Below are 15,917 nucleotides of genomic sequence, written 5' to 3'. Positions count from 1 at the left end.
CCCTCCCACGTGAGGTAGAGGGCGTCAACCACCTCCTACATGAGGTAGGGGGGCGTCAACCCCCTCCCACGTGAGGTAGAGGGCGTCAACCTCCTCCTACATGAGGTAGGGGGGCGTCAACCACCTCCTACATGAGGTAGGGGGGCGTCAACCACCTCCTACATGAGGTAGGGGGGCGTCAACCCCCTCCCACGTGAGGTAGAGGGCGTCAACCTCCTCCTACATGAGGTAGAGGGCGTCAACCACCTCCTACATGAGGTAGGGGGGCGTCAACCACCTCCCACGTGAGGTAGAGGGCGTCAACCACCTCCTACATGAGGTAGGGGGGCGTCAACTCCCTCCTACATGAGGTAGGGGGGCGTCAACCACCTCCTACATGAGGTAGGGGGGCGTCAACCCCCTCCCACGTGAGGTAGAGGGCGTCAACCACCTCCTACATGAGGTAGGGGGGCGTCAACCACCTCCCACGTGAGGTAGGGGGCGTCAACCACCTCCTACGTGAGGTAGAGGCGTCAACCACCTCCTACATGAGGTAGAGGGCGTCAACCACCTCCTACATGAGGTAGGGGGGCGTCAACCACCTCCCACGTGAGGTAGGGGGGCGTCAACCACCTCCCACGTGAGGTAGGGGGGCGTCAACCACCTCCCACGTGAGGTAGGGGGGCGTCAACCACCTCCCACGTGAGGTAGGGGGGCGTCAACCACCTCCCACGTGAGGTAGGGGGGCGTCAACCACCTCCCACGTGAGGTAGGGGGGCGTCAACCACCTCCCACGTGAGGTAGGGGGGCGTCAACCACCTCCCACGTGAGGTAGGGGGCGTCAACCACCTCCCACGTGAGGTAGGGGGGCGTCAACCACCTCCCACGTGAGGTAGGGGGGCGTCAACCACCTCCCACGTGAGGTAGGGGGCGTCAACCACCTCCTACATGAGGTAGGGGGGCGTCAACCACCTCCTACATGAGGTAGAGGGCGCCAACCACCTCCCACGTGAGGTAGGGGGGCGTCAACCACCTCCTACATGAGGTAGGGGGGCGTCAACCACCTCCCATGTGAGGTAGGGGGGCGTCAACTCCCTCCTACATGAGGTAGGCTCTACTTTGGTGACTTCTTGAAACCTTCCATGAGAGCTGTCTACTGCTCTTGGGGGGTGTTGAGGGGGAGCTGGGGGGGGGGGTGTTGAGGGGGGAGCTGGGGGGGGGGGGGTGTTGAGGGGGAGGATGCGTGCCTGCGTGTGGCGGATCTTGGAGACGCCGGTCAGTCAAGGTCGTCTTTCATCATCTTAACGTATCCTCATCTTTATTTGGATTGCTTTCTTGTCTTTTTCTCTTCTGCTTCTTCTTAGAAAACTTATTTTAATCACAAAAGCGAAGGTGATAAGGATACACCACACACACACACACACACACACACACACACACACACACACACACACACACACACACACACACACACACACACACACACACACACACACACACAGTGTCCATTGAATCTATCTGGACCTAAAAAAGGCTTTTGACAGAGTTCAACACAAGAGGTTGTTCTGGAAACTGGAAAATATTGGAGGGGTGACAAGTACGCTTCTAACATGGATGAAAGATTTTCTGACTGATAGAAAAATGAGGGCAGTGGTCAGAGGCAATGTATCGGACTGGAGAAATGTCACAAGTGGAGTAACACAGGGTTCAGTTCTTGCACCAGTGATGTTTATTGTCTATATAAATGATCTACCAGTTGGTATACAGAATTATATGAACATGTTTGCTGCTGATGCTAAGATAATAGGAAGGATAAGAAACTTAGATGATTGTCATGCCCTTCAAGATGACCTGGACAAAATAAGTATATGGAGCACCACTTGGCAAATGGAATTTAATGTTAATAAATGCCATGTTATGGAATGTGGAATAGAAGAACATAGACCCCACACAACCTATATATTATGTGAGAAATCTTTAAAGAATTCTGATAAAGAAAGAGATCTAGGAGTGGTTCTAGATAGAAAACTATAACCTGAGGACCACATAAAGAATATTGTGCGAGGAGCCTATGCTACACTTTCTAACGTCAGAATTGCTTTAAAATACATGGATGGAGAAATACTAAAAAAATTGTTCACGACTTTTGTTAGGCCAAAGCTAGAATATGCAGCGGTTGTGTGGTGCCCATATCATAAGAAGCACATCAACAAACTGGAAAAGGTGCAAAGATATGCTACTAAGTGGCTCCCAGAACTGAAGGGCAAGAGCTACGAGGAGAGGTTAGAGGCATTAAATATGCCAAAACTAGAAGACAGAAGAAAAAGAGGTAATATGATCACTACATACAAAATAGTAACAGGAATTGATAAAATCGATAGGGAAGACTTCCTGAGACCTGGAACTTTAAGAACAAGAGGTCATAGATATTAACTAACTAAACAAAGATGCCGAAGAAATATAAGAAAATTCACTTTCGCAAACAGAGTGGTAGACGGTTGGAACAAGTTAGGGGAGAAGGTGGTGGAGGCTGACTCCATACACAGTTTCAAGTGTAGATATGATAGAGCCCAATAGGCTCAGGAACCTGTACACCTGTTGATTGACGGTTGAGACCGTCAATCAACAGGTGTACAGGTTCCAAAAACCCAGAGCTCAACCCCCGCAAGCACAATTGGGTGAGTACACACACACACACACATACACAAATTAGGCAAGAAAGAGAAGGGTGGGCAGACTTCATTTTCTTGGACTGTCAGAAAGCCTTTGACACAGTACCTCACTAAAGGTTGTTACAAAAGTTGGAGCAACAGGCAGGAGTAAAAGGTAAGGTGCTCCAGTGGATAAGGGAGTATCTAAGCAACAGGAAACAGCGGGGGAGGGGGCAGGGGGGAGACTTAACTGTGAGGGGGGGAGACATCAGAGTGGCGAGATGTCACCAGCGGAGTCCCACAGGGCTCTGTACTTGGACCCATCCTCTTTCTAATACATGTAAACGACCTTCCAGAGGGTATAGACTCATTCCTCTCAATGTTTGCTGATGATGCAAAAATTATGAGAAGAATCAAGACGGATAAAGATAGACAGAGACTACAGGACGACCTGGACAAACTGGAGGAATGGTCTAGAAAATGGCTACTAAAGTTCAACTCAGGAAAGGGTAAAGTAATGAAATTAGGCGAAGGGAGCAGGAGGCTGAACACAAGGTACCATCTGGAAGGAGAAATCCTACAAGAGTCAAATAGAGAGAAAGATCTGGGGGTCGATATCACACCGAACCTGTACCCAGAGGCCTACATTGAAAGGATATCATCAGCGGCATATGCTACATTGGCCAACATAAGAACTGTCTTTAGACACTTGTGTAAGGAATCGTTCAGGACCGTGTACACCACTTATGTCAGACCAATCCTGGAATATGCAGCTCCAGCCTGGAATCCATACCTCGTTAAACACAAGACAAAGTTAGAGAAGAGTCAGAGGTATGCCACCAGGCTCGTCCCGGAACTGAGAGGTGTGAGCTGAGAGGAAAGGCTAAAGGAGCTGAACTTCACGTCCCTGGAAAATAGAAAAGAATGGGGAGACATGATAACCACCTACAAAATTCTCAGGGAAATTGACAGAGTGGACAAAGACAAACTGTTTAGCACGTGTGGATCACGAACAAGGGGACACAGGCGGAAATTTAGTATCCAGATGAGCCACAGAGTCATAGAAAAGAATTTGTTCAGTGTCAGAGTACTTAACGGATGGAATGCATTAGGCAGTGATGTGGTGGAGGCTGACTCCATACACAGTTCCAAATGTAGATATGATAGAGCCCAGTAGGCTCAGGAATCTGTACACCAGTTGATTGACAGTTGAGAGGCGGGACCAAAGAGCCAAAGACCAACCCTCGCAAGCACAACTAGGTGAGTACACACACATAGATTCACCTTGCTTATCTCTCTCCAACATGGGCGTGGTGGGCAGGCCAGCAACATGGGCGTGGTGGGCAGGCCAGCAACATGGGCGTGGTGGGCAGGCCAGCAACATGGGCGTGGTGGGCAGGCCAGCAACATGGGCGTGGTGGGCAGGCCAGCAACATGGGCGTGGTGGACAGGCCAGCAACATGGGCGTGGTGGGCAGGCCAGCAACATGGGCGTGGTGGGTAGGGCAGCAACATGGGCGTGGTGGGTAGGGCAGTAACATGGGCGTGGTGGGCAGGCCAGCAACATGGGCGTGGTGGGCAGGCCAGCAACATGGGCGTGGTGGGCAGGCCAGCAACATGGGCGTGGTGGGCAAGCCAGCAACATGGGCGTGGTGGGCAGGCCAGCAACATGGGCGTGGTGGGCAGGCCAGCAACATGGGCGTGGTGGGCAGGCCAGCAACATGGGCGTGGTGGGCAGGTCAGCAACATGGGCGTGGTGGGCAGGTCAGCAACATGGGCGTGGTGGGCAGGTCAGCAACATGGGCGTGGTGGGCAGGTCAGCAACATGGGCGTGGTGGGCAGGTCAGCAACATGGGCGTGGTGGGCAGGTCAGCAACATGGGCGTGGTGGGCAGGCCAGCAACATGGGCGTGGTGGGCAGGCCAGCAACATGGGCGTGGTGGGCAGGCCAGCAACATGGGCGTGGTGGGCAGGCCAGCAACATGGGCGTGGTGGGCAGGCCAGCAACATGGACGTGGTGGGCAGGCCAGCAACATGGGCGTGGTGGGCAGGCCAGCAACATGGGCGTGGTGGGCAGGGCAGCAACATGGGCGTGGTGGGTAGGGCAGTAACATGGGCGTGGTGGGCAGGCCAGCAACATGGGCGTGGTGGGTAGGTCAGCAACATGGGCGTGGTGGGCAGGTCAGCAACATGGGCGTGGTGGGCAGGTCAGCAACATGGGCGTGGTGGGCAGGTCAGCAACATGGGCGTGGTGGGCAGGTCAGCAACATGGGCGTGGTGGGCAGGCCAGCAACATGGGCGTGGTGGGCAGGCCAGCAACATGGGCGTGGTGGGCAGGCCAGCAACATGGGCGTGGTGGGCAGGTCAGCAACATGGGCGTGGTGGGCTGGCCAGCAACATGGGCATGGTGGGCAGGCCAGCAACATGGGCGTGGTGGGCAGGCCAGCAACATGGGCGTGGTGGGCAGGCCAGCAACATGGGCGTGGTGGGCAGGTCAGCAACGTGGGCGTGGTGGGCTGGCCAGCAACATGGGCGTGGTGGGCTGGCCAGCAACATGGGCGTGGTGGGCAGGTCAGCAACATGGGCGTGGTGGGCAGGTCAGCAACATGGGCGTGGTGGGCTGGCCAGCAACATGGGCGTGGTGGGTAGGGCAGTAACATGGGCGTGGTGGGCTGGCCAGCAACATGGGCGTGGTGGGCAGGTCAGCAACATGGGCGTGGTGGGCAGGTCAGCAACATGGGCGTGGTGGGCAGGTCAGCAACATGGGCGTGGTGGGCAGGTCAGCAACATGGGCGTGGTGGGCAGGCCAGCAACATGGGCGTGGTGGGCAGGTCAGCAACATGGGCGTGGTGGGCAGGTCAGCAACATGGGCGTGGTGGGCAGGCCAGCAACATGGGCGTGGTGGGCAGGCCAGCAACATGGGCGTGGTAGGCAGGTCAGCAACATGGGCGTGGTGGGCAGGCCAGCAACATGGGCGTGGTGGGCAGGCCAGTAACATGGGCGTGGTGGGCAGGTCAGTAACATGGGCGTGGTGGGCAGGCCAGCAACATGGGCGTGGTGGGTAGGGCAGTAACATGGGCGTGGTGGGCCGGCCAGCAACATGGGCGTGGTGGGTAGGGCAGTAACATGGGCGTGGTGGGCAGGCCAGCAACATGGGCGTGGTGGGTAGGGCAGTAACATGGGCGTGGTGGGCAGGTCAGCAACATGGGCGTGGTGGGCAGGCCAGCAACATGGGCGTGGTGGGCAGGTCAGCAACATGGGCATGGTGGGCAGGTCAGCAACATGGGCGTGGTGGGCTGGCCAGCAACATGGGCGTGGTGGGCAGGCCAGCAACATGGGCGTGGTGGGCTGGCCAGCAACATGGGCGTGGTGGGCAGGCCAGCAACATGGGCGTGGTGGGCTGGCCAGCAACATGGGCGTGGTGGGCAGGCCAGCAACATGGGCGTGGTGGGCTGGCCACAAACATGAAAGACAGCGCGTCACATGACCAACCTTGGCGAGAGCTTATACAAACAGTCCGGTGAAGCAACTCCGGGAATATTAATATGTTCCAGAAACCTTTATAATTTTTTTTGGCATGAAAGGAAAGCTCCAGAAAGCTGTGAGGACTGTCAGGGAGAGTGGGCGGAGGAGCCCAGGTGCCAGGGGGGACTGTGCTGGCATGGGACATGGGCGCCCGACTATAATAATCATCTTCCTGAGATTAAATACAATTTTTAGCGTGCTGAGGCAACATTCCATTTTTCTCGTTTTTCAATTCTTTGATCCTGGACTTTGTGAGAATATTAGGTTAGTGTGAGGCTTTAATCTTGGTATTGGTAGACATATTTGCTCGCAGTTAATGGGCTCGGGTGAGCTGGTCTTGGTAACGTGGCGTCTTAGAGCGACTCCTTGCTGGTGAATACATGTCCTTGAATACCTTTTTACCGAGCGGAATTCTTGCCTCCGACCCCACCACCAGGAGACTGCTACCAGCCAGCCTCCTGCCACCGCTAACTCCACCTACCTGCATCTTCTCGCGCCATCTGCATTCTTCAACACTATAAATATATCATGGAATCAAAGATAATCGAAATAACCGCCATGTTTTCTACCGTTTGGTTCATTCTTTTTTTTTGGTGGGTGTGGCGGCGGCGGCGCTGTCATCGGGGCCGGAGACCACGGGGAACTCCCGGGCGGCTGGGTAGAACAGCTTTCCTGTCGGAGCCGCGCAAAAACTGGTCCCACGACGCCACCCACAGCCCTCTCTACCCCCCTTCCATCCCCCCTTCCATTCCCTCCCTCCTCCCGAGCTCTCCTCCATCAATCTCTCCTCCCTCCTGTTCCTCCAGCCACCCTCCCTCCCCAACACTTCCTCCACCAACAACGCCACTCTTCCCGCGCTTCCAATTTCATTATCAAAAGCCTCATTGTGATGATTACGTATATCTGTTGTCCCAAGCAATAGTTCTCTAATAGTATTTATTTAGAGATAAAAACATTTAAATTTGATTGCCTCTGTACTTATTTATATATTTTGTCTTTTTTTTTTGTTCTGGTGATTTGCGGCTGGTGAGGTAGACTTATAAAAAGTTGATTGTTATAATGTGAGAGCGGCCAAGCACGGGTTGTGTTGGTGTAATGCCCTCAGTTAGGCTCCAGTAGTATTGGTCTAGTTAGTTTAGATTACGATAAGTTAATTACGTTAGGTTTGTTTGCAGAGGCTAGGCTTAGTTGGATTAGTGTAGGCTTTAGTGTGAGTTTAGACTAGGTTTAGTGTGATTAAGTTAAGCTTGGTCTTAATCAATCAACTAGGTCTAATGAAATTAGAGTCGGTTCAATTCTGTTTAGATACGTTAGGTTAGTTTAGGTTGGGCTTGGTTAGACACGTTGGGATAAGCGCACTGAAGGCAATTTGTCTTTTCAACATGTTTTGTGTATCTAATTAAGAAGTTGTTTTAATTGTTGTCTTAATTAAGAAGTTGTCTTTCGGGCAGAAACTGCCCGAAACGCTACGCGTACTAGTGGCTCTACAAGAATGTAACAACTCTTGTATATATCTCAAAAAAAAAAGTATATGGACGTTGACCAGACCACACACTAGAAGTTGAAGGGACGACGACGTTTCGGTCCGTCCTGGACCATTTTCAAGTCGATTGTGATGAGGAGGTAGAATACCTCCTCATCACAAGGATACTTCAGCCACGTTATTGTGACTCATCGCCTGCATATATGGACGTTGCAGTAACCTGCTGTCCAAGGCGGGTAATCAATCTATTTTCATTCGACCATTCAACTAATACAAATGCTTTTGATTTATATACTAAGTCCCCCGACTTTTTTCCCCTTCGAGGCTTCCACTATAGAAATAGTGGTTTTCAGGTATAACGCTGAGGACATATGAATTTTTTAGGCGCTAGGCTTTTTTTATCAATTCAGTTTTCCCAAGTTTACATAATCATCAAGTTATAATGTTGTTATTAAACATTTATTCCGGTGATATACACAAGAATAAAACACAATTTTAAATTATATTCTCGAAATGCAGAATTGTTTAACTTACTTAAAGCAAATAAAAGGCAAATTTTAAAGCAAATTAAAAGCTTATAACTTTTTAAAGAAGCTTCAGGCCAACCATTGCTACTACCTGGATAGTACATATAGTGACAGTTACAGCTTAGCGGTTAGCACAGGGCGCTGACAGCCCATTGGTTACCTTGACATGATTTCGGGGCTCCACGTCCCCGCGGCCCGGTCCTCGACCAGGCCTCCTCTCCTCCAGAAAATGTTGGTTGCGATTTTCATGTTGTACCTTGACTTAGAGTGTGCCTCTGCTACACATTACAGGCTGGTTAGTCAGACATTACAACACAGATTTTTCACAAACGTGATGGTGGTGTTGTGGCTTTTGTTATTATGTCTTAACACGACATACTCTATATCTATCCTCACAACCATCTCCTCTACCTTCACAACCATCTCTTCTACCTTCACCATTCTCACTCACCCGTCTAGTGTTGTTATGCGTCTGGTCGTATTAGTGTTAGTGAGACCAGCTTAACGTGAGGAACCTGGTCGTCTGACGCTACTCAGGTCGTTCTCTAAGTCCCTTCTTGCATCTCTCTTTCTCTCTCTCCTCTCTCAGTTACCTTCCCTCCTCTTCTTCGTCCTCCCTAGCCCGTCTCTCAGTTTCTCTCACTTTTCTCTCTATCTCTATATCATGTTCTCCACTCTTTATCATCTGTTCTCGAACTATTCCTTCTCTCTATTCTCTTTCCTCGCCACATCTTCATCACCAAGTTCGTCCTGAATGTTCTCTTTGCATCTTCCTCTTCTGCAAGTTCCTCTATCGGACTGACTCTTCACCCCCATCCTTCCTCTCGCCTTGCCCCATCCACCATCACCACAGAATGACACCTTCCCTTCAGGAATGCTTTTATAGACACTGTTGTGGAATGACCCGAGGACCGACTCCTCCCAACCAAAAGGGAAGTCTTGGGGTCCATCACTCCACCCCAACAACGATCCAGTTGTGGTCTCCTCGTTAACAACGCCCAAAGGGAGGTGTCACACTTTTCCCGCCAGATACGCTTTTTAAAGACGGTGACTGGCTAAGGACGGCCTCAGGGGTCCCCTTTGGCGTGTTCTTCACCCCTCAGCGTGACCAGCGCAGCTCTGTGCTCCAACACCACACGCTACGCCCTGCGATGTTCCTCCAACACCACACGCTACGCCCTGCGATGTTCCTCCAACACCACACGCTACGCCCTGCGATGTTCCTCCAACACCACACGCTACGCCCTGCGATGTTCCTCCAACACCACACGCTACGCCCTGCGATGTTCCTCCAACACCATACGCTACGCCCTGCGATGTTCCTCCAACACCACACGCTACGCCCTGCGATGTTCCTCCAACACCACACGCTACGCCCTGCGATGTTCCTCCAACACCACACGCTACGCCCTGCGATGTTCCTCCAACACCACACGCTACGCCCTGCGATGTTCCTCCAACACCACACGCTACGCCCTGCGATGTTCCGCCGTCGGCTCAGACGCTAATTCAGACGCCGGGTCGAGGCCAATTTAGACGTCAGGTCAGACGCCGGGTCGAGGCCAATTGACCCGACTGTGCGTCCGGTCGTGTCAGGGCGTTTCGAGTCTGAACGCCTTGTTGGGGCGATGTATCTCTCTCTGGACACCGTTCTAGACATATATCTTCTTGGATATCATGCCAGGGCGAGATATCTCCCCGAACATGGTGCTAACGAGATATTCCTGCGGTTATCAAGTGAGATATCCTGAAGATATATTACGGGGTCCAATGAAACAAATCACTGGAGAGGATTTAAATTATACTTGAAGCGTTGTTATTGTTATTGTACTTAATATATACAAGTTGTATAAGTGAGGCATATGTGGCATGCATGTCGGTCATGTCTGACATACCTGGCGAGTCTGACAGGCGGCCCTGTCATACCTGTCACGCGTGCTTGTCATATATGACATGACAGGTGTCATCAGGCCCTCACTGCCCTTTGCCCTCACGGGGGGGGGGGGGGATCTTGAACAACATTGATCTAAGTTTAGATCCACTTACCTCTTAGATAAGACCTTCCCTGGCCACTTACCTCTTAGTTAAGACCTCCCCTGGCCACTTACCTCTTAGTCTAGACCTTCCCTGGCCACTTACCTCTTAGCTAAGACCTTCCCTGGCCACTTACCTCTTAGTTAAGACCTTCCCTGACCACTTATCTCTTAGTCTAGACCTTCCCTGGCCACTTACCTCTTAGCTAAGACCTTCCCTGGCCACTTACCTCTTAGTTAAGACCTTCCCAGACCACTTACCTCTTAGTGAAGACCTTCCCAGACCACTTAGTTTAGACCTTCCTTGGCCTCTTACCTCTTAGTTAAGACCTTCCCTGGCCACTTACCTCTTAGTTAAGACCTTCCCTGGCCACTTACCTCTTAGTTTAGACCTTCCTTGGCCTCTTACCTCTTAGTTAAGACCTTCCCTGGCCACTTACCTCTTAGTTAAGACCATCCCTGGCCACTTACCTCTTAGTTAAGACCTTCCCTGACCACTTACTTCTTAGATAAGACCTCCCCTGACCACTTACGTCTTAGATAAGACCTCCCCTGGTCTTATCAAAGAGGTCCCCACGAGACAAATGACACTTATGATACATTAATTATCTCATCATCAATAATTATCTCATCTTGGTATTAGTAATACTAATTAATTGGTCATGAAGCGCGGGAGCTCCAGTGAGAGGTGAGCTGGGGTGCTGGCTACAGCGGCGGCCTCGTGTCTTGCAGGTCGGGGTTCGATCCCCGGTAACTCAAAAGTGGATGGGGCACCGTTCCTTCCCCGCCGGCCTATCCCTGCTTAATGCGTCCTTGGACTAGAGGTTAGGTTAGCATCTGTTCATGTTAGCCAGTGGTGAACAGGTCCTGTTGATTCCTGTTCACCAGTGTAACAGGACACTGTAAAAGTAACTGTGATAAAGTCAGTTACTTTTCACAGTACAGAAAGTGGGTAGCCACCTTCAACACAGACAGGCAGTGCACACTTTGTACAGCACAGGAGTCACTGCTGTAAACAACCGATGGCTCGAAAGGCGGGATCCAAGAGTCAGTGCTCGATCCTGCAGACACAAGTAGGTGAGTACAGTGTGCATTGGAAAACTTTTGCCATTTGACGTTTGCTTTGCAAAGTATATTGTAAAGCTCACTTTGCAAAGAAGGTGTCAATCTCCTTGCCATGGATAAGATCCTTCCAGGATATTATGAACTTAGCGGGTACAATGTCACTTTTGAAACACTTCTTGGTCTCTGTACTTCCTCTTGACCCCTGTATTTGATCCGTGGAGTGCACTGTTAGTCCCTCACTGTAACAGTGCACAGTGTTCACTTAACTATGAGTGTTCACGACGTGTTCACCCCCCGCAGCTGCCCTTGACGGTGAAATTCATAGAACCGAAAATATGGCAAGTTAATGATAGACATTGATACTGAAAAGTGGCGGGCACAGTCCGTAGACTTTTTATAATATAATTAACTGCTCTGGAAAGGTCACCAGAATTCCCCACTGCCTCTAAATGGCATTATTTGACATGCTTCTGCTATGCTGACAGCTTTCCTGTGTCAAAATACTCTGCCTCCACGGCCAGGGTCTTCACTCGTTATTTTGACAGATGTTATTAGAAATATTGTTTATATGGACCTGAGTGGCTTAAATACGCGATCAGGAGCCCACTGTGTCCGGTGGTGGGCCCACTGTGTGTCCGGTGGTGGGCCCACTGTGTGGCCGGTGGTGGGCCACTGTGTGGCCGGTGGTGGGCCCACTGTGTGGCCGGTGGTGGGCCCACTGTGTGGCCGGTGGTGGGCCCACTGTGTGGCCGGTGGTGGGCCCACTGTGTGGCCGGTGGTGGGCCCACTGTGTCCGGTGGTGGGCCCACTGTGTGTCCGGTGGTGGGCCACTGTGTGGCCGGTGGTGGGCCCACTGTGTGGCCGGTGGTGGGCCCACTGTGTGGCCAGTGGTGGGCCCACTGTGTGTCCGGTGGTGGGCCCACTTTGTGTCCTGTGGTGGGCCCACTGTGTGTCCGGTGGTGGCCCACTGTGTGGCCGGTGGTGGGCCCACTGTGTGTCCGGTGGTGGGCCCACTGTGTGTCCGGTGGTGGGCCCACTGTGTGGCCGGTGGTGGGCCACTGTGTGGCCGGTGGTGGGCCCACTGTGTGGCCGGTGGTGGGCCCACTGTGTGGCCGGTGGTGGGCCCACTGTGTGGCCGGTGGTGGGCCCACTGTGTGGCCGGTGGTGGGCCCACTGTGTGGCCGGTGGTGGGCCCACTGTGTGGCCGGTGGTGGGCCCACTGTGTGGCCGGTGGTGGGCCCACTGTGTGGCCGGTGGTGGGCCCACTGTGTGGCCGGTGGTGGGCCCACTGTGTGTCCGGTGGTGGGCCCACTGTGTGGCCGGTGGTGGGCCACTGTGTGGCCGGTGGTGGGCCCACTGTGTGGCCGGTGGTGGGCCCACTGTGTGGCCGGTGGTGGGCCCACTGTGTGGCCGGTGGTGGGCCCACTGTGTGGCCGGTGGTGGGCCCACTGTGTGGCCGGTGGTGGGCCCACTGTGTGTCCGGTGGTGGGCCCACTGTGTGTCCGGTGGTGGGCCTACTGTGTGTCCGGTGGTGGGCCCACTGTGTGTCCTGTGGTGGGCCCACTGTGTGGCCGGTGGTGGGCCCACTGTGTGTCCGGTGGTGGGCCCACTGTGTGTCCGGTGGTGGGCCCACTGTGTGTCCGGTGGTGGGCCCACTTTGTGTCCTGTGGTGGGCCCACTGTGTGTCCGGTGGTGGCCCACTGTGTGGCCGGTGGTGGGCCCACTGTGTGGCCGGTGGTGGGCCCTCTCTCTCTCTCTCTCTCTCTCTCTCCATTAGTATTCCAAGTGTTCCGCTCCACAATAAGACTTGGTCTCCAGCCTTTCATCTCTGTCAACGGGTTCATTTCCTCAGTTTCTACTTTCCACTTCTTGCCACCGGCCTCCTCTTCCTCTTCTCCCTCCTCTTCCTCTGCCTCCTCTTCAGTTCTCTTTCTCCATTTTGTCTCCCACGTCCTCGTCTATGATTGCTTCTACAAAGCTTCCTTGCCTCCGTCTCTCCCTGTTTATCTTCCTGCTTCTGTCTACTCGTATTTACCTGTCCTTCCTTGGTTCCCTGCTCCTCCTCCTCCTCGTCTTCTCTCACTGCTTTCCCACCTGTATATTTCCTCTACTGGACCTGCTGGGGGGTCGTCACCCTCTCTACTGGACCTGCTGGGGGTCGTCACCCTCTCTACTGGACCTGCTGGGGGTCGTCACCCTCTCTACTGGACCTGCTGGGGGTCGTCACCCTCTCTACTGGACCTGCTGGGGGTCGTCACCCTCTCTACTGGACCTGCTGGGGGTCGTCACCCCCTCTACTGGACCTGCTGGGGGTCGTCACCCTCTCTACTGGACCTGCTGGGGGTCGTCACCCCCTCTACTGGACCTGCTGGGGGTCGTCACCCCCTCTACTGGACCTGCTGGGGGTCGTCACCCTCTCTACTGGACCTGCTGGGGGTCGTCACCCCCTCTACTGGACCTGCTGGGGGTCGTCACCCTCTCTACTGGACCTGCTGGGGGTCGTCACCCCCTCTACTGGACCTGCTGGGAGTTGTCACCCCCTCTACTGGACCTGCTGGGGGTCGTCACCCCCTCTACTGGACCTGCTGGGGGTCGTCACCCCCTCTACTGGACCTGCTGGGGGTCGTCACCCCCTCTACTGGACCTGCTGGGGGTTGTCACCCCCTCTACTGGACCTGCTGGGGGTCGTCACCCCCTCTACTGGACCTGCTGGGGGTTGTCACCCTCTCTACTGGACCTGCTGGGGGTCGTCACCCCCTCTACTGGACCTGCTGGGGGTCGTCACCCCCTCTACTGGACCTGCTGGGAGTTGTCACCCCCTCTACTGGACCTGCTGGGGGTCGTCACCCCCTCTACTGGACCTGCTGGGGGTCGTCACCCCCTCTACTGGACCTGCTGGGGGTCGTCACCCCCTCTACTGGACCTGCTGGGGGTTGTCACCCCCTCTACTGGACCTGCTGGGGGTCGTCACCCCCTCTACTGGACCAGCTGGGGGTCGTCACCCCCTCTACTGGACCAGCTGGGGGTCGTCACCCCCCTCTACTGGACCAGCTGGGGGTCGTCACCCCCCTCTACTGGACCTGCTGGGGGTTGTCACCCCCTCTACTGGACCAGCTGGGGGTCGTCACCCCCCTCTACTGGACCTTCCATTAAACACTTAACATCTTAACATCCTTCTTTCATGGCCACAATTATTTGCATAATAATTCTACTTCCACCGTCTCTCTTCTGCCTCCATGACGAGTGGTGCCCCCTTCTCTTACCCTCCTCTCTCTCTCCCTCTCTCTTTGTCTCTCTGTGTCTCTCTCTCTCTCTCTCTCTCTCTCTCTCTCTCTCTCTCTCTCTCTCTCTCTCTCTCTCTCTCTCTCTCTCTCTCTCTCTCTCTCTCTCTCTCTCTCTCTCTCTCTCTCTCCCTCTCTCTCCCTCTCTCTCTCTCTCTCTCTCTCTCTCTCTCTCTCTCTCTCTCTCTCTCTCTCTCTCTCTCTCTCTCTCTCTCTCTCTCTCTCTCTCTCTCTCTCTCTCCCTCCCTCCCTCTCTCTCTCTCTCTCTCTCTCTCTCTCTCTCTCTCTCTCTCTCTCTCTCTCTCTCTCTCTCTCTCCCTCCCTCTCTCCCTCTCTCTCTCTCTCTCTCTCTCTCTCCCCCTCTCTCTCTCTCTCTCTCTCTCTCTCTCTCTCTCTCTCTCTCTCTCCCCCTCTCTCTCTCTCTCTCTCTCTCTCTCTCTCTCTCTCTCTCTCTCTCTCTCTCTCTCTCTCTCTCTCTCTCTCTCTCTCTCTCTCTCTCTCTCTCTCTCTCTCTCTCTCTCTCTCCCGTTTTCTTTCCTCCAACGGTAACTTTGCCACACTTCCATCATGTCTCCTCGCCAGCTTCCTCTTCCGGGTTCTCCTCGTCTCTCCCGCCTTCCTCTTCCGCCTCATGTCTTGCGTGTCACCCGTCTCCGGGCGTCTCTGGTGGTCTCCCTTCCTGCTGGGCGGGAGACCTCACCGCCCCGGAGCACCGGCTTCTCTCAGGAGACGCTGACGAAGTTGTAGCGGAGTCTCCAGCTGCTTCAGTACCCTGAGACTAGGCATCAGGTGCCTGACTTGTGAGGCATCAGGTGCCTGACATATGAGGCATCAGGTGCCTGACATATGAGGCATCAGGTGCCTGACATATGAGGCATCAGGTGCCTGACACATGAGGCATCAGGTGCCTGACATATGAGGCATCAGGTGCCTGACACATGAGGCATCAGGTGTCTGACATATGAGGCATCAGGTGCCTGGCATATGAGGCATCAGGTGCCTGACACATGAGGCATCAGGTGCCTGACACATGAGGCATCAGGTGCCTGACATATGAGGCATCAGGTGCCTGACATATGAGGCATCAGGTGCCTGACATATGAGGCATCAGGTGCCTGACACATGAGGCATCAGGTGCCTGACATATGAGGCATCAGGTGCCTGACATATGAGGCATCAGGTGCCTGACATATGAGGCATCAGGTGCCTGACATATGAGGCATCAGGTGCCTGACATATGAGGCATCAGGTGCCTGACACATGAGGCATCAGGTGCCTGACATATGAGGCATCAGGTGCCTGACATATGAGGCATCAGGTGCCTGACATATGAGGCATCAGGTGCCTGACATATGAGGCATCAGGTGCCTGACAT

At 53.9% G+C, this 15,917-nt stretch overlaps 1 protein-coding gene across 2 annotated transcripts in view; it reads left to right on the top strand.

Moving 5' to 3' along the window:
• LOC123748570 (uncharacterized) overlaps window positions 1–15,917 on the top strand; it is a 94,916-nt gene that overhangs the window by 38,002 nt on the left and 40,997 nt on the right. The gene's annotated exons all lie outside the window — the stretch shown is intronic.

The sequence above is a fragment of the Procambarus clarkii genome, chromosome 30, assembly GCF_040958095.1.
Source record: "Procambarus clarkii isolate CNS0578487 chromosome 30, FALCON_Pclarkii_2.0, whole genome shotgun sequence".
NCBI classification, from domain to species: domain Eukaryota; kingdom Metazoa; phylum Arthropoda; class Malacostraca; order Decapoda; family Cambaridae; genus Procambarus; species Procambarus clarkii.
The sequence above is the reverse complement of the archived record's forward strand: the minus strand, read 5'-3'. Positions and strand labels throughout refer to the sequence as shown.